Source organism: Mustela putorius, unplaced genomic scaffold (assembly GCF_011764305.1).
Source record: "Mustela putorius furo isolate JIRA1106 unplaced genomic scaffold, ASM1176430v1.1 tig00000127_pilon_pilon_pilon, whole genome shotgun sequence".
Taxonomy (NCBI): Eukaryota; Metazoa; Chordata; class Mammalia; order Carnivora; family Mustelidae; genus Mustela; species Mustela putorius.
Window position 1 is genome coordinate 14,757,092 of NW_025421288.1, and position 21,193 is coordinate 14,778,284.

The 21,193-nt window shown below is 64.4% G+C and overlaps 1 protein-coding gene across 2 annotated transcripts in view; it reads left to right on the top strand.

Moving 5' to 3' along the window:
- Positions 1 to 4,742: 4,742 nt before the first annotated feature.
- The window catches only part of OSBPL5 (oxysterol binding protein like 5), a 49,807-nt gene continuing 33,356 nt past the window's right edge, over positions 4,743 to 21,193 (top strand). The window contains exon 1 of one of the 2 annotated variants that reach the window (XM_045066409.1): positions 4,743 to 4,761. The gene's annotated coding sequence lies outside the window, so the exon portion shown is untranslated. Of the gene's footprint in view, positions 4,762 to 6,058; positions 6,203 to 21,193 lie in introns of those variants that run through there. The other variant, XM_045066411.1, reaches the window with a different exon arrangement.

A 21,193-nucleotide genomic window follows, 5' to 3' on the forward strand; every position in this document is an offset into this window, starting at 1 on the left:
GTGATGGTAGTGATGGTGATAGTGGTGATGGTGGTGATGATAGTAATGGTGATGATGGTGGTCATGGCTGATGGTGGTGATGGTGGTGGTGATGGTGATGATCATGGCGGTGATGAAGGTGATGACAGTAGGAGGGAAATGGTGAAGGTAGAAGAGCCTGGATTCACACTGTGTTCTGACTCCAAGCCCAAGCTCGTATCAGCATACTGTACTGAAATCTTTATAATCTCCCTCCCAGCAGCCTCTATATCAGTGACTCTCAGCCTTTTAACCTCAGGATCCTCTGCACTTTAAAAAATATATATTTGGGACCACAAAGAACATTTACGTCTATAGATGAGTCTCTCAATGTTTACTCTAATTTTTAAAACATATATTTAATTATTCATTTAAAAAGAACAATGAGAAATCCATTATGTTAATATAAATAATGTATTCCTTATGAAAACTAACTATATTTTCCAAAATAAAAGTATTTAGTGGAAAGCGTGGCATTGTTTTTGCATTTTTTGAGAGACTTTTTAATGTCCAAGCTTAATGGAAGCCAGCTAGAGTCTCACATCTGCTTCCACAGTCCGTCTGTTGCGATTATTACATGGTTGTGGCCTCTGGGAAACGTCCCTGTGGGCTGTAAGAGAATGAACACAAATGGTTTCATGGGGGCGCCTGGGGGACTCAGTCGGTTGAGCATCTGCCTTCGGCTCAGGGTCTGATCCCAGGGCCCCAGGATGGAGTCCCACATGGGGCCTCCTGCTCAGCGGGGAGCCTGCTTCTCCCTCTCCCTCTGCTGCTCTGCCTGCTTGTGCTCTCTCACTCTGTCGAATAAATAAATAAAATCTTTAAAAAAAATAATCACTTTCATGTTTGGGGCCCCTGGAAGGTCTCCGAGACCCCCAGGCGGGTTCCAAGTACACACTTAGAGAACTGCTCTAGATCCTCCAAAGCGAGTATAGATGTCTCAGTGGTGGGGTGTCCTGGAGCTTCTGCAGGAGCAGCAGAAGCTCCCCGGAGCTATGCAAGCTCTCTAGAGGGACTTGCCACGTGACCTGCGTGATCTTCCTTCCTCATCTTCCCCGTTACCTTCCCCGAGTGTTGGCTGGGCTTCTGGTCTGCCTCTCGGCGGACGAGTTACACCCGCAAACCAGGACCCACCCCTACAGAAGAGTCTGGTGAGCGACATCCCGTTGAGGGGAGCGGCAAGTGAACCTACCAGCAGGCCCAGCTCCACGGATCTGCAAAGCCCCGTTCCCCAGGACGGGTTTCCACATCCCAGGAGAAAGGGCAGCCCCTCTTTCAGGCACATACACCCCGGGGCCCTTCTGCCCGCCTTGGGCACTCCTCCTCTAGCGCTCCCTGTCCGTGTGTCACCAGGCAGCAGCCCCAGGCCCTCCCCAGACACGGAAGACAGGATGTGCCAGATTCACCCTGGTTCTCCCAAAGGCAGGCCGTAGAAAGCCAGCCTTCGGTCAAACCCTGGGCCTCAGGACGTTGGGTCACCCCCAGTGTAGCAGGGCTCACCAGACAGAGAGGGCAGCCCCCAGGGAAGGCTCAGGCCTTCAGGGCTCCAGGGAAAGCCTTCCTTGCTCATCCTGTTCTCTCTGTCGCTGGGCAGGGAGGGCAGGGGATAGGCATCCATTCTGGACTGACTTTCCGTGGCTTCCAGGACTCTGACACTGTCCTCACGTGAAGACACACACAGAAGCATTAAGAACAGGAAAGAAGCCCAGTGGACCAAGGACCCACCCAGCGATACGAGCACTGCAGGTGTTCAAGAGTTACCTGCTGTCATGGGGTGACATGTGTCCCCCACAAAGACACGTCCACATCCAAGTCCTCAGGACCTATGAATGGGACCTTATTTGGACATAAGGTGCAATTTCAAGTGTAGTTAAGGGTTTCCAGATAAAATCACTCTGGATGATCTTGGGGGACCCTAACCCAATGACTGTGTCCTAATAAGAGGAAGGAGAGGGAGATTGGAGAAGCGGACACAGGAGGTGGGCGGGGACAAGGTCGTGGAGGATGGAAGCGGGGGTCAGAGAGACGCATCCCACAGGCAGAGGAACGCCAAGGGCCGCCAGCCGGGCCGCCAGCCGCATCCCAGCTTCTGAGCGCTGCTGTGGCCCAGGGAAGACACCTCCCACAGGCCCCGCTGGCCTAGCTCAGCGGTGGGTGGGCCATGGGGATCCTGGGGCTGTAGGTCCGTGAGCCAGCCCTGCCCCTCCAGGCACCGTCCGCCCTCGCCCTCGGGGCATTTCCCCACCTCTCAGCTGTGCCCTCCGTGGTCCTGCTCCCTTCCCAACGCTGAGTGCCCCAGAGGACGCTGCCGGCACGGACCCCACATGGGCGGATCAGAGGTTGTGTCTGCGAGCCTGGATTCCCACCTGCAAGAGCCAGCTCATGCACGGGAGGGGTCCGGGCCCGGGTCCATGAGCACATCCGCAGTTCCCCGGCACCATGTGCTCCTCACGAGCCCCAGATGTCACACCAGCCTCCCCAGCGTCTGGCCCCGAGGTGTGCCCTATACACGGCACCTTCTCGTCTCCCCAGGCAGGAGAGCGAGTACGGCCAGCAGGAGAGTAGGACTTTACCATCCGGTGTTCGCCTGAACCTGGGGCTGGGATGTGTCCTCCTGGAGGGTGGGTATGTGTGTGAGAGAGAGAGGAAGAGCACGTGTGAGCTCTGCCCCAGCAGCGGGCCTCTTCAGGGAGCCCCAGCACTGGGGCAGGCCCCCCTGCCCACCCCCAGCCTTCCCAAGGGAGACTCTGCAGCTGGACTTCCCAGGTTTCCCCGAGAGAACCAGAAAACACCCTTGCCCGGTCCCCCACACCTGCTTGGTGACTCAGCTTGTGAACACATCACGCAGCGACTCTGTGCCGGAGAAGGAGGGCCACGTCAGGGGACAGAGAGCCTCCCTGCTCCTCCCCCAGGCCCCGACCCCCTGCTCCACCCTCCACCGTGGGAGCGGGAGCGTGGGAGCGGAGGTGAGGCCGCAGACACCAGGCCCGCCCAGTCCCGCCCAGTCCCGCCCAGTCTAGGGGAGTGGAGAGGGAGAGCCTGGGACCAGCTTCTCCAGCCAGCGGGCCAGGCAAGGTGTCGGCCCCTTCCCAGCCGCCTGCCCGAGCGGAGGGCCAACCCTCGCTACTGTGCGGAGAATGGTGACCGCCACCTATGGGGAGCGGGCGATGCCCTGGGGCCACACACGGAAAGTGGGGCCACAGCGCCAGCCACAGGGCGGGAGATGCATGAACGCCACTGTTGTTTATATGATTAGGGTCTGGGTTCTGGAGGCCGTGTGGGCTCCAGACTCCGCATGACGCACCGCGCGGGGGGTGTTGCCTCCGCCCCGTGGCCCAGGTAAGGACCCAGACCAGGGAGTGAAGGGTCTCGCCGCAGAGATGTTCCCGGAGCTGGCTCTGAGTGGCTGTCAAGCTCCGCAGGCCATATGCCTAAGGTGGCCCTGCCCTTGGGGCAGCAGGGAGGGCCTCAGGGCCCAGGCTCACCTGCCCCGCCCAAGCCTCCAGGTTCCCCCACTGCTGCCCACAGGAACAGGATCGGGGCCCAGCTAGGAGCAAGGGATCCCACCCACAGGCCTGCTCCTTGGGCCTCAGTCTCCTTGCCTGAGAAATGGGGAGAAATCATATGCAGATTCTGCCGGTTCAGGAAGCATGGGTAAGGATGGGGCTGGCACCACGTCTGGCTCAGCGCTCTTCCCCTGTGGCCCTCGGCCGGCCGGCGCGTGGCCCTGCCAAGGCTGGAGCCCCGGCAGCCCATCCCGGCAGGCACCCTCTCCGAAACGGGCCCAGGTATGCGCCATGCTCGCCCAGGAGTGAAGTCTGCACGTGCAAAGGCCCTTTCGCACATCTTCCCAGGGGCGGATCTCTCTGATCCTAAGATCAGAGCCGGGCAAGAAGCAGTGGCTGCTGTGCAGACTGTGCAGGCCGTCCCCTCCCCTGGGCTCCGCTCAGAAGTCTGCTTCTGCCCTGGGGATGCGTGGCCGCTTAGGCTGGAGGAGGAACGAAGCTACGGTCGTCGGCCCCGTTTCTAGGTGAGGAAACCAAGGCAGGGCAATGCAGAGCCTTGCCCACGCCCGCTCCCCCGACCCCAGCTCCCAGGCAGCTAGCTAGCCCTGCTCTGCTCACCCCCGAGCCCCTCCACAGTCGTGTTTCCTGCACTGACCACAGTGCCCATACACACCTCCATTTGACAGGGAGGTAAACAGAGGCCCAGAGGAGCACGTCACCTGCCCGGGACTGAGCTGGAAGAGTCCAGATCTGTGTCCAGCGCGTGGAAACTTCCTTTCTTCCCGGGCCTGCGGCCCCCTGCTGACCCGTCCCAGTGAGCCCAGCTCTGCCCTCTGCCCCACCCCTGCTTTGTCATCTTGGAGGGGGCTTCCCACCCCCACCCCTCTATTTGGCCAGGTGTCCCTTTGACCTCTGCCCTCAGCAGTCTCATTTCGTGAGATCAAGCTGCCTTCAAATAGCCAGTATCATCTGTAACTGGAAACTTGCCCCGTGTGGGCCCCGGAGACCTCCGCCCCGGGGGAGAACTGCTTTGTTTTCTGGCTCGGTCCCCTGCGCATTGGCCCGGCAACCAGCACACCCCAGCTTTGTGTAGATGCGAGGCTCTTCGGAGAGTGAAGAGCCTGGCACACTGAGCGGACCCTATTCTGCGGGGGGCCGCCTGCTGCAGGAGCAGAGCGGGCCCGCTATGGCCCTGAGCATCTTGTCTGAACACTTCTGCATCCGAAGGCCTTGCAAGGTGACAATGGGGCAGGAGCGGGCTTGTCCTGGGGATGAGCTTAGAGCAGGGCCCCCGGCCCATGGCCCCTCAGATAACCATCCCTGGCTGGTGCTTCTGTGCCCCCCTGGGGAAGGCACCTGGTCTAAGGTGGGTGGGCCCGGTACTGAGGCTGGGGGAGGGGGTTTGGTCCGGGCCACCCACCTGGCTGGTTGGGAGCAGAGCCAAGGTAGGTGGTGGCTACCCCATGCCCACTCCAGTCCCAGGGCCTGAAGGGGGCCCCCCAAGGCAGTGGAATGTGTCCTGCATGTAGTCCTGCCTGACCATCAGGCTTAGGGGCTGCCCTGGGGGCACTCTTGGCCCAACATAAAATCAGAAAGGCTGGGGCTCAGCTGAGGGTCGGTCCCATCCCTCGGAAGGGAACGGACTGAGGGAGCGGTTCCATTTGGAAAAGGCTCTGTGCCCTTGCATGTCCTCCCTGGTCTGGGGAATGCCTGGAAGAGGCCAGCTCACCCCGTCTTGGCCTCGGGGGGGACAGATGCTATCGGAAGGCTGCTGGCAATTCTGAAGAGGTCCTGAGTCCTGAGGTTCTGAGATCCTAGAGCACCTCAGCCTGGAGGGCCGGGGCTGGGGAGACACTGGGGCCAGTGAGGAGGTCACACGGCTTCAGGGCCTACAGGTGAGGAGCTGGGGAAGACCCTCACCTCCTCAGCTCCCACCTGCTGAATGAACGTCTTCCATACCAGAGGGCATCGGGGTCTAGAAAGGTCTCTGGGAGCAGAAGGGACAAGGGGACCCACAGGAGGAAATCTGCAGCGGGCGGGTTCCTAGCAAGAGTCCCAAGGAAGAGGTGCGGTTAGAAACTTGGGGTGTGACCTCCAGGTCCTGTTCGGCATACCTGTAGGACAAGGACAAAGGGCTGGGGTTTCCGGGGTTCTTCATGTTCCGGTGGCTTCTGTCCCAGCAAGAAAACTGATGACAGTTTCTGGGGCCCAGGAAGAGAGAGGGGGCACCCGGGACTGTGCTTAGGGTGGGCTGGAGGTGGCCAGGCATCTACCGGGGACCCCAGGCGGCCTCCCCGCCCACCGCCATCCAGCCTGCCCAGCGGCAGGACCTGTGGCGGCACAGCGGACCCGGCCGGGACCCGGGGGCTCGGAGGACGTCTGGGGTCCCCGTGCCCGGCTCCAGCGCCGCGGATCCCTCCCGGGTTTTGCGGCCGCCGAGCCCTCCCCCTGCCCCCTCCCCGTGCGGCCCCCTCCCTCCTCCTCCCTGCTCCTCCCTCGCTCCGTCCTCCAGCGCCCGGCCTCCTCCCCGCCCCCTCCCCGCCGCGCTCCCTCCTCCCGCCGCCGCCGCTCCCCGCCCGGGCTCCGCGGTCGGACCAGTGCGCTGGCATTTCCTGCAGCCGGGCCGCGCCGCCAGCTGAGCCCCGCGCGCCCGGCCCCCGGCCCCGCGTCGCCGCACGGTAGGGGCAGGGGCGCGGCGGGCGGGGAGCGCCGGGCGGGCCGGGGAGGCGGCGGGGAGGGCCCGGGGAGGGGCCCGGCGGGGCCGCGGCCGAGAGGGCCCGGAGCGTCCGGCGGCGGCCGACTGCGGGGCCCGGGGTCTGCCGCGGCCGGCGGGGGCCCGGGGACTGGGGCGCAGCCCGGCGCGCGCGACAGCGGCCTGGCGGGGGGCCCCGGGGGCGCGGGGCCGGTCCCAGGAGCGGGCGGGCCGGGGCGCGGGTGGGGCCCGGGCGTGGGGAGCGACGCGCGCAGCCCGCCTCCCGCCCGGCAGGGCCTGGAGGAGCGGGGCCGCGGGGGGTGGCCGTGCGCGCCCCCAGCCCGGCGCACCCTGGGTCGGGTCCGGCCTCGCCGCCGTGGGCTCCCTCCGAGCGCGGCGGCGTCTGGGCCCACGGAGCCAGCGGCCGCCCGGGCTGAGGGACGACCCCTGCCTCGCCCACCGCCCTCCATCTGTAGGCCACTGACACGCTAAAGATAGAGTCGTAGCCAGTGTTGGGAGGGGGCGGTGGACATGAGTCTCCCAGAGGGTCCGGAACGCTTGAGGCTCCTGGGGAGGGTGGGACATGGTGGGGGGGGGGGCGCCGTGGGCAGCCCCTGGGGGCCACTCTCCCGCCTGGGCTCCCTGGGCTCGGCCCCTCCCTCCTGGTGGGCTGTCCGCTGTCAGGGGCCAGCTGGAGCTGGGACTCCGAGCGTCTGAGCCGAGGTGGGCTTCTCTGCCCCCACACATCCCTGGGCCGGGCCAGGCCAGGCCTTGCTGGAGCAGCTGGCTGGATTCCTGCTCTTTTGCCATCTTGGGATTCTATGAACTTGCTGCTCTGTCTACAGGGGAAAGAATTTAGATACGCATCTGCCTCTCTGCCTGAATCCCTTTGACAGGTGGGCCTTTGGGATTGTACCCAGGTGTGTCCCCCAGGCCAGGGAGAGCCTCAGGGTGTCACAGCTAGGGACGTGAGCATGGCCTCCGGGTTCAATGTGTGAGTCCTTGGCCCCGCGTGCACGGTGTGGATCCGGGTCCAGAGCGCAGACACCCTGCCCTCAGCGCGAGCAGGCTGGGTGGTCTTTTGGTTGTGCTCTTACCCCAATGCCTTGCTTTGCAGGGCCTTGTGGCTCCTCCAACTTGACCGGCTTTATGAACCGCGGGGCTCAGGGGCATCTGATGCCCCCCTTCAGGCTTCAGGCTCCGGATCTCGGAACCCATTGTCTGCCCCACGTGTGTGGGGCCGCGGGGGCCTGGGAGGCAGCAGCCAGTGGGTCTGTCTGCTGTGTCTTACCAGGCTGTGCTGAGAAAAGGTGACAAAGCAGATGGGCCAGGCGAGGGCCTTCTGACCACACCTCGTCCTGGGGAGGGGGGAGGCCTGTGCAGAGGCCTGGGCAGGGCGTCCTGGAAGCCAGCCCAAAGCTGGAAAGCTGGTCCTTCCTGGGCCCTGAAGGCGGCGAGTCTGTTCTCTTCTGAGCCCTGCTTCTGGCTCCGGCCGCTGAGTGCAGCCCGTCCCCCTTAGCATGTCCGGGATCAGCGTCGGTCCTGCAGTCTCTTCCGGGAAGCTTCCCCAGCCAGGGGAGTAACCCGACATGCTAAGCGGAAACCTGCACAAGGAACCCCTGGTTTGCAGACTGCTGGGTGTCTCTGGCCGCTGAGTTTTTGGGGGCTCGTGCTTTCTGCCGATTCTGTGGTGTGCACACGTGGTGTGCAGCTGGAGGGGATCCCCCCCAAGGTGACAAGGTGACAGAAGCACGCCCTACCCCTTTCCCGTGTGTAGTCCCAGCGACAGGCATGCGGCCGCAGCTGAGCAACCGTGCAGACCCAGCTCTCGGTTATAGGGGTGAGGCATGAACCCCAGGACGGGGGCTGAACGGTGCTCAACAAGAGGACCCAGATATTCTGGCACGAAGGGAGCTGTCAGATGTGCTTCCCCCCGTGGGGCCCCTGGGTCGGGTGCCAGGCTGGGGGGAGTGGCAGGGTTGGGGTGGTGCAGTGACCTCCCAGCAGTGGCCAGGCGCGCTGGCCCGGGAGCTCCTTGCACAGCTCACGGCCACCCTGGAGGAACAAGGCACTGTTCTTGGGGCCGGATTTGCCCTACAGGTCGTAACCTATCAAGCCTACAGGTCGAGGGAACAGAACTTTAGCCCTCTGAGGCATTGCATCGGCCTGGGATGGACTGGTGACCCTCACAAGGTGACCACTCATCTGGGGAGATTCTAAGCAGCCCGTGGACCTTCTGCAGGGCTGGGTAGTGATGGGTGCATACAAAGAACTTAGGCTGGGAGCAGGCGGTTCCGAGCCAGGGCCCTGGGAGCATGCACTGGCGGGTGTGAGTGTGGCTTCTGCTGGCCTGGTGTCTCTGCCAAGGGGAGTGGGCCCCAGCTGTGTGGTCAGGACCTGCCCAGTGGGGAAGCAGGGCTCGGGCAGGGCCAGGGCAGAACAGTGGGTCTCGCCTAGAGTTCTTCGGTAAGGTAGCTGGGGACAAGCCACCCAGTGCAAGGAATGCTGCTGGCCCAAGATGTGGGGCAGCCCGGAAGAGATTCGGGGATCTGTAGGGAGGAAATCCCCGTGACCAGGATCACGGATGAGGGGTGGAGTGCTTGATGACCCCTGGGAAGGGCCTCAGAGCCATCCGGCCTGGCCCTAGGGAGGCCCAGGACCACCAAAGGACTAGCAACATTATCTAGGCCATTGGGCCAGGGAGAGACAGTCCCCCACCGCTCAGGAGCTGGGTGGCTGGCTTTGGGGGCTCCAGGACCCCCATGGGGCCTTTGTTGTGTATCTCAAAGCCAGTGGTTCGCTCAGTCTCCAGAGGCCACCTGTCGGCCTTTCTTCTGCCCCGGGCTCAGACCACACCAGCCCCCAGCAGGCTTTAGTCTCGCCGCCCCCCCCCCCCCCGGCTCCGTCTCCAGCCTGCAGCCAGCACCATCTCTGAAATACGGGCCGCTTCGTGCAGCCTACCGGCTTCGAGTCCTCCGTGACTCACAGTGACCTCCAGATAGTCCCACACTCCCTTCTGGGCCTCACGAGGTGCCGGACGGCCAGTCCCCGCCTGCCGATAGGCCCCCCCGCACCTCCGCGCCCCTGTCCATGGGCATCTGGCCCCAGGCCTAGCCTTTGTTACCCGGGGCCTTTGCGTTCCCTGTTCCCTTGTCCTCGGGGCCAAGCAGCCCTCAACTCAGGTGTCGCCGGGCCCCTCTGTGGTCACGAGGCACCCGTTCCGAGGTAGCTAGACGGGCTTCATTTTCTTGGCCACGCGGATCCGTGTCTGAATCCCTCCCTTCTCGGTTTGCCTCATGGAATGACCGGACGCGGAGAAGGCGGTCGGTCGGCCCAGAACCAGGCCTGCGGCAGGCGCTTGGTGTGAGCACGAACGGTCGCCACGCCCTCGTGGCCTGACTGTGTGCTCGGGGCCCGGCACCTAGTAGGTGCTCTGTGCTCACGCGAAGCCACAGGATTGCCCTTGTCTAGGGAAGCCAGCGTCTTGAGACGACGCCCGCTCCGCGTCTCCTGTCGGGTCTCCCGATGTGCTCATGTCCAAAAGGCCCAGCTTGCGGTGCTGCCCAGGGCGCCCGTCCTTCCTGAGTCAGAGACGGAAAGCGCACCATGGCTCACCTGGGAGGAAAGGCTACCGCTGAGCGGCGCAGACCCCTGGGCCCCTCTCACCCTCACAGGCACAAAGGACTTGGGGAAGATGAGGCCCCACAAGCGAACTGTGTCCAGCCGTGACGGGGAGTTTCAGGAAGCCTAATGAGGCCGTGAGGAGGGATCTGGCAATACCCCATTCCACGGGTCACTGCCCCGTCTAAGGCCCGGGCAGTCTGGAAACCAGGCACAGGCTGCACTCTGGTTTGGAGACGGGCAGGTCCCCAGGAAAGCAGGAGGAGGAGAGCGAGTGGGGGCCTCTGCGGGCCAGCGGGCAGGCAGGGTGGCGCCTTTGTCCCTTGGCCACAGCCACACTGGGAACAGCAGCTTGCACACAGGGATGGGCATCCAGGCCGAGGGGAAGGAGCTCCTGCTGCTTCCTGGGGTGAATGAGCACCCGGAGGTCGCTTAAAGGGCCAGCTGATGCCTAGGAGGGACAGGAGGTGGGGGGGTGCCCTGGGATGTTCCTGCCTGCCTCGCAGGCTTCAGCCTGCGAGGGTCCCTTAGAGGGCCCGTGGCTGCATATCATGTTCCCTGGGCTACAGCAGCCCGAGGAGACCAGTGAGCAGCAGAGCAGCTAAATGGGGAGGCCAGATCGGCCTTATGGGATGGACCCCACCCCACTTGTCAGGAAGCCCCCCAAATCCAGAACCCTGGGCCAAGGGGGCAGGACAGCCACACTCAGACCTGCAGTCTCCCCGCTGTGGGATGAATACTATCGCCAGGGGCCCCCGGCTACCCGGAGCCCAGGGAAGAGCCCTCCTGCCGTTGCTTATGGCGTCGGTTGAATGTGGATTTCTGTGCCTCGGCTGTTTCAAGAGGGCGCTCCTTCGCTGGGGCACGGGCATGGGCTGCCGGTTCTCGTGTGTACCCTGGAGGTAGAGGAGGTCTTCAGGATGTCGGGGGGTCGGGGCCCTTGCCAGCACGGCCCTCGCATGGGCCTTGAGGTTGTAGGCCCCTCACCCCAGCCCTGGGAGACGGGATGTTCTCTGCTCCACACCAGCCGCTCGGACCCGAAGGACCGGAGTGGCTGTCTGGGGCTTGGGGCACTTTGTTTCCGTCTTTCTGCAGCGGCCCCTTGAACAAGGCCTGGGCCGGGGTCTCTGGGTTAGCCGCATGCCCCGGTCCTGGGGAATCCTGAGCAGGGGACGGTGGGGAGCCCTGGATCCCTGCCTGCCCGACCCTGCCGAGCTGCTGCACGGGACCGAGCAGAGCGATGGATGACCCCACAGCCTGGCTTCGGAGCCGCAGAGATGCCCGACCCAGGCTCCCGGCGCTCTGCATGGACCGGGGGCGGCAGGGGCGGGTGAGGCTGGGCCCATGGTGGGTGGATGTGGAGGCCTGGGCAAGGAAGATACGGCTCTGGGGTTCTCAACCCCAGGTGCTGGGGGCAGCAGAAACTTACTTTGCTATCTGTAAGTGCAGGCCACAGCAGTCCCCTGAGAACTCAGATGGTCTCCTGTGTCCGCACTGGGTAAGCATCAGCCACACGTTGGTGGCTCTGGGCAGCTCCTCATGAGTTAGAAACCAGGTGTGGGCAGTGCTGACCCAAGGCCAGCTGCACAGTAGGACCACGGGGGTGCTGGCCAGGGGAGGGGCTATGGGGAGGGGGCGCTGGGACTTGGCATTAGAGCAGAAGCTGAGCTGTAGGTATGGTGACAAGGAAAGCAGTGGGGCTGTTACTGCACCTGCTGCCTTAGCATATGCTGTTCCCTTGCCTGGAACACTCTTCCAGCCCTGCAGCGGACCAGCTGTTTGGGGAGGCTCAGGCGTGGCCTGGCACCTTCTCTGTGGAGCCTGTGGCCCTCGGGGTAAGCTTGCAGGAGTCCCCCTCGCCTCCTGTGTCAGGCCTCCTGCTCCTGGCCTGACCCCCTCTGATCTGAGCCCCCGGCTCCTCCTTCCCACGCGCCACCAAAATGGCATTTGTTTTGCCCCCGGCCGGACAGTGAGCTGCTGATTTTGTTTGTTCGGTTGGGGTGTCTTGTTATACACAGAGGCAGGCAGAGAGCTGGAACTCGTCAAGCCAGATGCCCCGGTCTGTAAACACGGCCTCTGCCGAAGGTGCTCCGACTTCCCGTGGGGGCTCCGGGGATGCGCAGCGCCTGCTGGTTAGGAGTGGGCTCCGCAGTCGACGCACTGGCCAGGAGTCCCTGTCCCTCCTCTGAACCGCCTCTGGCCGAGCGGCCCTGGGCAAGCCCCTGGAGCTCCAGGCCTTGGTTTTCTCATCCATACAATGGGCGTCACAGTGCTGAGTCCTGTGCGGGAAGCTCAGGGCCGGCCCACGATGCCCACCGAGCCCAGACCGCCCTCTGCCAGTTCAGGCGCTGCCAAGCCATTGGGCTCTTGGAACAGGGAGGGGCCGACTCCTTATCATCAATTAAAACTGCGATTAATGGGCAACGCTTGTGAAATGTTGAAACACAGGAACCACATGTAAGGATACAACCCCCCACTCCCCTGGGCCAAGGTTGTACCGTCCGGCTCTGGTTGCTTCGGGTTTAATGCCCGGAAGGTCGAGCAGAGCACAGGGTCCTGACTGCCCAGGAGAGCCTGCAGGACGCCCTGCCCTCCGCACCCCTGCCCCCTGGAGACTTTCCCAGCTGGGCTCAGCCTGTTTCCGTGTTTTGACTATATATGGGCGGGTCCACAAACAGCGCAGGGCCTCCGGCTGGTGTCCCCTTCCTGCCCTCTCTCCTTCCTCTTGGGTCCGGAGGCGCAGAGAGCTCGCCAACGCGCGTCCGCGGCCGTCTGCGGTTCTTGTGGGTCGCACGTCCCTGCGCGTCTTCCTTGCTCTGTGTAAGGCGCGGGCTGTCCCCACTCTGCCTCCCAGGGACGACCGGCTCGTTTCCATTTTATTCCATATTTATTCCAGGAGCGCGTTCTGTGTCTGGGTCTTACCGGCTGCGGGGCCGGGAGCCCACCCAGGGCATCGGCCTGAAGTGGGGTCTCAGGGTCCGAGGGTGCACGCCCGCCCGAGCAGCCCAGCCGGATGCAGCCGAGTGGCCACTGGTGATGCTGTTGGGGGAGGGATCGGTGAAGGACACAGAGCGCATGTGGAGCTTGAGACCCCTGGGCCTGGGTGGGTGAGCAGGGGCCGCGGCTCCGAGCAGGGCCAGGGTCCTGGGCCCGAGGCGTATGTTCTTAGCAACTCAGCTTACTCCGCCCGGCCCGGGGGCCCCACCCGCCACGTCCGTCCCCGTGGGAAGACCACGGACTCCCACCCCACTGGAGGGAGAAGCTGTCCCCGGCTGCTCTCGGCACGGGGCTGCAGGCTCAACGGTCCCTCTCGGGGGGCACGCGGGACAAAGAGGTTTGCCAGGGCCCCCTAAGGGGACTCTCGGTGACCAGCACACGCTGTTAATTAGAAACAGCAGATCCGTGTGGCACGATGGCGCTAGTTGATGACTCCACCTTAGACTTAAAATATGCCAAGATGGTAGAATTTACACTTCTCACCTCCGCGGAACAGACGAACACGCAGGGGACAGAGGCAGTAACGGGGCGGGGGTCCTTCAGCCGTGTGTGTGGTTGCGTCTCCATAGAGCTGGGAGAAGCAGCAGCCTGACCTGGAGCCCACCGGGGTCCAGGGTCCCACTAAGCTCTGCTCCCAGCTGGTCAGAGTACACAGGCCCCCAGATGGACCTGAGCTGCTGCCAAGGGTGCAGGAGGAGGGGCCCGTGATGGCTACGCCCTCGACCGCGGGTGCCCCTCCCTCCACAGTGGCCCATGTGAAACCAGACGTGGCCTTTCTTCCGGGCAGGATGTGGTCGATGCCGCAGTGGGCTGTGGGTGCTCATGCCGCCGGCCTTTCTCCGGGACAGCCACGTGGGGAGTCGTGGGGGCCCCTCAGGGTCGGCCCTCCTGCCCTGCCCTCTAGAACTCTGGCTGAGGGCGGGGTCTTCTGGGTCCCCTGCCCCCCTGCACACTCAGGATGGGGAGGAGGACTTCAGTGCCCGTAACCAGCGCCGTTCAAACGGCCCGGAGCCCACGGGAGGAAGAGCGGGCAGTGCCCGGAGTCCCTGCGTGGAGCTGACCACGTGAGCTTCGGAAGCGGGGCCTGGACTCTGCAGACCCCGCCCAGACGCCGAGTGCAGCCAAGAAAGGGGGGGACGTCCTCCAGGCAAAGCGGATGTGGGTCCATCACTCTCGGTGCGGCCGGCCAGGGGCGGGCGGGTGGTTCCTCGGGCGCGTCCCCCCCGAGGGACCGTTGCTGCCGCCTGCCACGGGGCCCCACCAGCCTGTCCTCCCCCTGCCTGCCAGAGGGCACCGGGGCTGCCGCGCTGGTTTTACGCCGTGACGGAGCGAATGGCAGGGGGAGGACAGGCGGGCGACGGACTGTTTCCCGACCCGTCATTATTTTGAACCGTGTCTGCTTCTCAGTTTATTTTTAAATCTCGAACGCGCAGGGAACGCACCGTTTATCTCCGGTGCGCTCTCCCGGCGTGGCCGCGCGTCTCGGCCGGGGCTGCGCCGGGCCGCCGGTGGGAGCAGGAGTAACCCCATGGGGCAGCTTCGAACACACTCCGTGGAAATCCTGCCAGTGGGAGTTAACCCCCCACCCCCGCGCCCCCGCAGGATTCCTCCCGGCTTTAAGGGGTGAGAAATTATTTAACCCTTCCCTGGCAACGATTCGTTTTACGAGGGATGAACATTTTTTGAAGGGTTTGAGATGGACTCTCTCTTTTAACCCTTTGAACACACCAGTGCACCGAGCCCTACCAGCATCCCCGTCTGATGGATGCGCAGGTCGGGCCTCAGAGAGGCAGGAACGCCTGCCTGCGAACATCGGGCCGGGCGTGGGGGGCGCGAGGGGACAGGGACCACCTGGCCACGTGCCCCGCGCCCCCAGCGCGTCCGGGACTGACTGTCCCTCCACTAAATGGCCCCAGACTCCTTTCCTGATGCTCCGTGTTGCAGACTTGCTGTTTGTTTGATTTTCTTCTTCTGAAAGCTGGTTTCTGCTTCGAGCCTGCTCCCGTCAAGGCAGCCAGATGAGGAAGGTTGTCGGAGGGTGTGCGGACCCCGAGCTGGTGGGGCTGCAAGGCGACCCGAGATCTGCCCGCGAGTCGTGAGCGAGGCCGCGCGCGGCGATGTGACTTCGCGGCCAGGACGGTTGGTCTCGGTGTGTTCCTTCCGCCCAGGGTCTCGCGGGGACGGGCGTCCGGTGCGCACGGGTGCCTGCTCAGTTCAGGCTCGGGAGGGCTTGTCCAGAAGCTCTGGGTCAGACGCCACCGGCTTCCCACAAACTGTGAGCGGGGGAGGGGAACGGCGGAACACGGGGCGGACGGACGCCAGCCTGGACCCGACAGGTGCAGCGCGTGGTGCGTCTGGTTGTCCCTGGGGGGCGGAGGGCGGGCAGGGCGCTGCCTGGGGCTGGCATCCCCGGCGACCTGGGTTCTGACCCGGGTGGGGGTACGGCCCTGGTCTAGGAAAGTCACAAGGCCAAACGTCTGGCTGGTTTTCTGTATTTACATTTTATTTTATGGCTGAGACCCCGGCCGTCAAGGCGGGGCCTGCTCAGGTGGAGGGAGCGCAGGCCCCTGGCCAGGGTGGGACCCCACACTCTGAGCGGCTTCTGGCGTGTTCAGGACGCCTTCCGGGTGCTTCTCGGGCTTTCCATGGCTTAATTTCTCCACCGCCGTCTGTACTGTTACTCTGAAGCACGGCTCTGTAAATCCGCTCACTTTTTACATAAGCGAATTTGTATCTGACAAGAACCGATCAGTTGCTGCGACAGCTAGAAAATCCCCATCGTCTGTCAGACAGAGCCGGGGGCTGCGCGAAGCCAGGAGCGGGTGGTCAGTGCCCCCGCCACCCGCCTCCCTGAGACGGAGGTCGGCAGGACAAAGACCAGACGCCCCTCCCTTGTCACAGGCAGGAGGCTGGAAGGCGACTGTAGAGAGAGGCACGCCGTCCCCAAGACCAGCGAGGAGAGCAGTGTGGCCGCTGCCGGCGGCTCGTCCGCTGTCCGCCCACGCTTCGGGGAGTGTGGGTGATAAACGCATCTGGAGTCTGGCTCTGGAGGCAGAGGGGCCCATGGTGGCCCCTTCCAGGGGCTTCCAGAGGCCGGCCGAGTGGGATGGACAGGCTGCCGCCGGACAGCAGGAGATGACCCCAGCCGTGGGGCTGCGGTGTCGCTGCGTTGCCCGGAGACCCCTCCCCAGGAGACCGGCTGGCATCTGCAGTCACGGGCCGGTTTTCTGCCGGGTCGATGCTGGGACGGTGTCTCAGCCGCACGGGGCTGGGAGGGACGGGGGACGCTGCTCATGGGGGACGGGGCAAGGGGCTGATTTGGACGTGCTCCAGATGGGGCAGAGGGAAGTGTTTGAGCGGAGCTGCCGGCCGTGTCACTCTCCTCCGGTCTGGACAGTGTCCAGAGGCAGGGGGCCTCGGCCTGGTCCTTGGGGCAGGGAAGGAAGCCCCACTCAGCTTCGGTTCAGGCCACTCCCGCTCACAGCTTTGACCTTGAGCTGAGGGCCTGTGTCCGGCAGGAACTGCTGTGACGAGGACCGAATGCTGGGCGGGAACCCACAACCACAGAGGCCTCCCAGCATCTCCCCGTTCCGGAGCAGGAGTCCCAAATCCAGGTGTGGGGAGGCTCGAGGAGACGACCCTTCCTGCCTCATCCGGCGTCTGGGGCTGTAGCTGTGTCTGGGCGGCGGCCGCAGGGCTCCGGCCTCTCCCCTGTCTTCACGGGCCCCCCCTGCATCTCTGTGTGTCCTGTTCTCATACAGGAGCATCGTGGTCGGGCCGGGCCCACCCTCCTCCCCTGTGGCCTCGTCTTCACTTGGTCACCTCTGCAAAGGCCTTACTTCCAAAGGTGGCCACATTCGCGGGTCCCAGGGTTAGGATGTGGACATAGCTTGCGGGGGGGGGCCACCGTTCAACCCACTGTACCCGGGAGAGGGTGGCCACAGCGGGCAGCAGCCGGGAGCTCTCTGGGATGCGGAAAAGGGAGAGTTAAGAGCCGGGCTCAGCTCTCCGGGGTGATGGAGAGACGAGGGACCGTTCTAGAAGCACGGAAGTGACACAGGTACGGTCACACCGTCCTCCCAGCGGTCCTGGGCCTGGGTCCAGGAGCTGCCTTGTGTTATACACGAGAGCTGAGCTGGGAATGAACACAGTGTGACCACTGGGGCAGGACATGCACCCCATGAGGGAGGGGTTGTGCCCTGCGCCCCCTCACCAGTGTGTCCATGTGTTTCCACAGCACCCACCCCCGCTGGGCACAGGCCACCAGCCCCGACATCCAGGATGCAGGAGGCCAGGGTCTTCAGCCTCCAGGCCCCTGTCCTGCCCCTGAGATGTCCCTGCCCCCGAGTCGCTCCTTGCATCCTGCGGCGTCCAGACCTGGGTGCGTTGTGAGTGCTCACATCCAGGCGGCAGCACAACTCTGTCCCCGAGGCTCCGAGCTCCTCCCACTGGACGGCTCTCTGCTGCCCCCAGGCCTGGAGGGGGAGCCCGAAGGGGGGCCGCTGTGACCAGGGCACCCAGGAACCAGAGCATATCCCTCAAAGAGGGCCACCTCCAAACAGAAAAGGAGAAAACAGTGCCCTGGGACTCAGGATCCTGAGACCAGATATCTCCTCGGTGCCCCTCTGCAGGGGGGGGCTGCTGTCCCAGACACGGACACACACACTCACAAACACGCTCTGGTCCTGAAGCCCCTTCCCGTCCGGATCCGGAGCGCTGCCCCCCGGGACAGCTGTGCCCTCGGGGGAGGCCAGGCTAGCGGGGGGCATGGTGGCTGCTCAGGTCACTCCCGATGCGCTGATGATGTGCGGCCCGGTGTCCACATGCTGTGTGCACACGCCCGTGTGTGGCTGTGCGTGTCTGGGGTGGGGGCAGTGAGCACTCAGAGTGGAGAAGGGGGCAAGCGGACCCCGCACCCTTGGGCGCCAGCAGCTGTGCCCTGGAGCGCACGGAGAGTGTCCAGGTCCAGGCTGGGGCGGTGGCCGCCCGCAGACATGTCAGGTCGGGGAGAGGTGGTGATGATCAGACAGACAGGAAGGGACAGGAGGCTGCCCTTGCCTTGGGGGAGCTCCGACCTGTGCCGGGGCCGGGGTGCTCCATGGCACTGACGACCTGCCAGGGGGGCTGTTGGGAGTCGCATCTGCCCTGGGCAGCCAGACGGCCGTGTGTTAGGGCCGGCACCTCTGAAGGGGGCTACGCTGAAGGCTGGGGAGTCCTGGGGATTGGGTTCCCAGCCAGTGGGAGTGCACAGTCTCGGGGGCCTGCAGGCCACAGGGATGCTCCGCGGTGGCTGCTGCCTCCTCTTCCCCCTCGTGGTCCCGCCGGCTCTGGGTCCTCAGCACCTTCCCTGTCTCGGGGAGGTCCGGGGGCCTCCACCCAGCTCGCTGTCACCTTTTCTGCAGAGGTGACTGGCTCCTTTTCAGTCTTTGAAACTCTGAGCCTTCCTGGGGGGTTGGGACTGGTATGGGCTCGTTTCTTCTCTTGCTTGAAACCTTTTAAGAAATTCTCCCTTTACGCCTTCCAGAGAAAGCTTTCAGCTTCTCCTTTTTCACCGTAGAGCGTGGAAAATGTCAGATACACCTAGAAGCAGAGGGGACGGTGGAACAGAGGCCCCTGGGCACCCCGCGGTCGCTGACGCCAGCCAGGCGGTGTCGCATCCACCTGAATGCGGTTTAAAATAGCTTTCTGTGCTCACCCCTCTGCTCCCTCCCCCTGTTGTCTTTCTTGGGCCACATGCCTTTGTCAGCACCGGCAGGGAGGGAGGCGTAGCCTGTGGACCGTGGGAGGGTGCCGGGGCCCCCTCCCCCCGAGGCTCCCCTCCAGGTCTGCGCCCGTTCCTGGGACCGGGCCCTGTGGCCACCCACCAGCACTGCAGAGCACAAAAGGCAGGGAAGGTTCTGGAGCTGGCCCCCCTCCCAGAGACCCCTCATGAGCTAGACCTCCCCGTGGGGTTGAGCCCCCCTCCCAGAACACGCCCTTCCTCCTTCCGCAGTGGTGGGCTTCTGGGAGCAGAGCCTCTAGCTCTGCCTGTGCTGGTGGGCTTCACCCTGGCGTACCCCGACCCCGTCTGTTCTTGGCCACTCAAGCGAAAGAGAGGTCAGTGGTTCAGCCCAGTGTGGCTACTAGGCGCCTAATGTATACACAGCCCAGTGGGCCGGACACTCTGGGAAGCATTCGTTAGCACCTGCTAGTCGCCTGCGCTGGCTGCGCCCCAGCCCCGCTGCGGCCCCAGGATCCAGGCCTTCCCTCCTCCGTGCTTCCTCCCGGCTGGTGATGGCTCTGCTGGGGCGTTTTCTACTGTAAAGCCACTCGCGCTCATCGTGGGGCCTGAACAGATGGGGGAGGCCCCGTCACACACGCTGGTTCACACAGACGGATGGCCACAGTCCCTGTCCCGAGGCACCGCTTGGCACCGTGGCACGTGGCTTCTCCTGAGCCCCCACCCTGCCCCGTTGCGAGACACGGATCCCGCTGCCCTGGTGCGGCCGCGCATATGGACTCGGTTTTGTGGCTCCTTCACCGCCCACACCCACCCGTGCGTGGCGTCGTCTTCCTGCGGACAACACCGCAGAGCACGTCCCTCACGCAGAGCCCAGGAGATGGGATTTTGGTCCCGGCAGTGAATCTTCGGAAGATCCGAGCGCGGGGTGGCCGGCCTCGCTTTTACAAACGGCCCTTCCATCTGCGTGTCCACAGTGCCTGCCTCTGAGCTGGGCCAGCGGTCAGTCACCGGGATGACCGGCATGGTACAGTGGGCCGGGGGGTCCCCAAAGCAGAGCGCTTCCCACCTGCAGACCGCGATCTGTCACTGTGGTCCCGGCTGGTTCTGTGACAAGGCTTCCCCACCCTCACCCCACCCCCAGGCAGCTCGAGGTCAAGGGCAGCCCCCTGCCAGGCCCCCCGGGGACACAGTATAAGACACGTCCACGCTGAGGGCTGCAGACGAGCGAGCAGGCCTGCTCCAGCCTCCAGCCTTCCCCGTCCCGGGGCAGGTGCCTGGGGCTCCTCCACAGTCCGGAGGACACCCACCCCCGGTGCCCTCGGGACGGGGCGAGGTGTGCAGCGGGTAACCTCGAGGTGTTGGTGGGAAAGCGCCTCTGCCAGGTCCACGGTCTCTCCCCGGTCAAGCCCGGGTGCCTAGATTTACCGAGGGGGAAGCGGAAGGCTGGAGGTCGCGCGAGTGGGCAGATTGCCCGGGAGCCGTGCTGGGCCGTCCCCAACTGAGGATGTCAGTCTGTGTAGTCCTAGCTCGGGACAAGGCTGGGGGCGGCTGTCGCACCAAGACCCCTCTGTCCTCCACTGAGCCGGGTCTGGAATCCCAGCCCCTGTGTGGCGGGCGTGGCGGGGAGGGAGCGGGAGGCACGTGAGTAAATGGAGGTGCCGCCCCCACGGTGAGGGGTGCTCCACGCGGCCCCGTGCTCTGGCGGTTCGTGCTGCTCTGTGCCACACGCTGTTTCCCAAGCCCTGCAGCTGCCCCCAGACTCCCCCCTCGTGCCGAAAAGAAACCTGCCCACTCCCAGGAACCCCGGGGCACACACCGGCGCCCGCCGGCCACTAAGCAGTCCTGCTGGAGACGCGTGGCCGGAAGTACGGTGGAAACCCGGTGTCGAAGCAGACAGCCAGAGGCAGCCCGGACGCCCTGTCCCCAGGTCCAGCCTCGGGGCCCGTGGGGGCCTCCTGGCCTCCTCCCGGGCTGGACGCTCTCCTTGCGTCTTCTGTCACCCCTACACGCAAGGGCCCTGCAGGTCCACTGCCGGGATTTCCTTCTGCCCTCCCAGAGAGCGCCCGGGATCTCCCTCCCTGCATGAGCTCCAGCAGACGCCCAGACGGCTCTCTGGGCTCCTGGGGCCGAGGCGCTGGGGCTGGTGCGGCCCAGGCGGGGCGGACGGACGGTTCACAGGTGCGGCTGCTCCCAGGGACCGTTTGGAGCAATTTTCAAGCTGATCCCTGGATAGCTCTCAGCCTACCCAGGTCCTCCGGTGTGCTGCCGGTTGGCACCACCTTCCTCCAGTGACAAAGCAAAGGCATGTGATGAGCCAGCACCCGTTCCAGAAGGTCCCGGCCCCGACCCTTCCTAGACTTGGTGCTCTCACCAATAAGACGTGCACTCGGTTCTTGCTGGTTTGGGCAGGGCCTAAGGGGTTTGAGTCTGGAATACCTTCTTCAGCTCGCACCAACCCCCGGGATGCCAGGGCCCTGATGGACATGGCTGTTCTGAGCTGTGGGGACCTGAGCTGGCCCTGGGCAGAGCCAGATCCAACCCACCATGGCCAGGCTCAGCACCCAGGGAGCCGTGCTGGCTTGCTGGAAGGTTCTGGGGTGGGTGGGTGGCAGTGAGCTGGGTGCTGAGGGGGGCCGC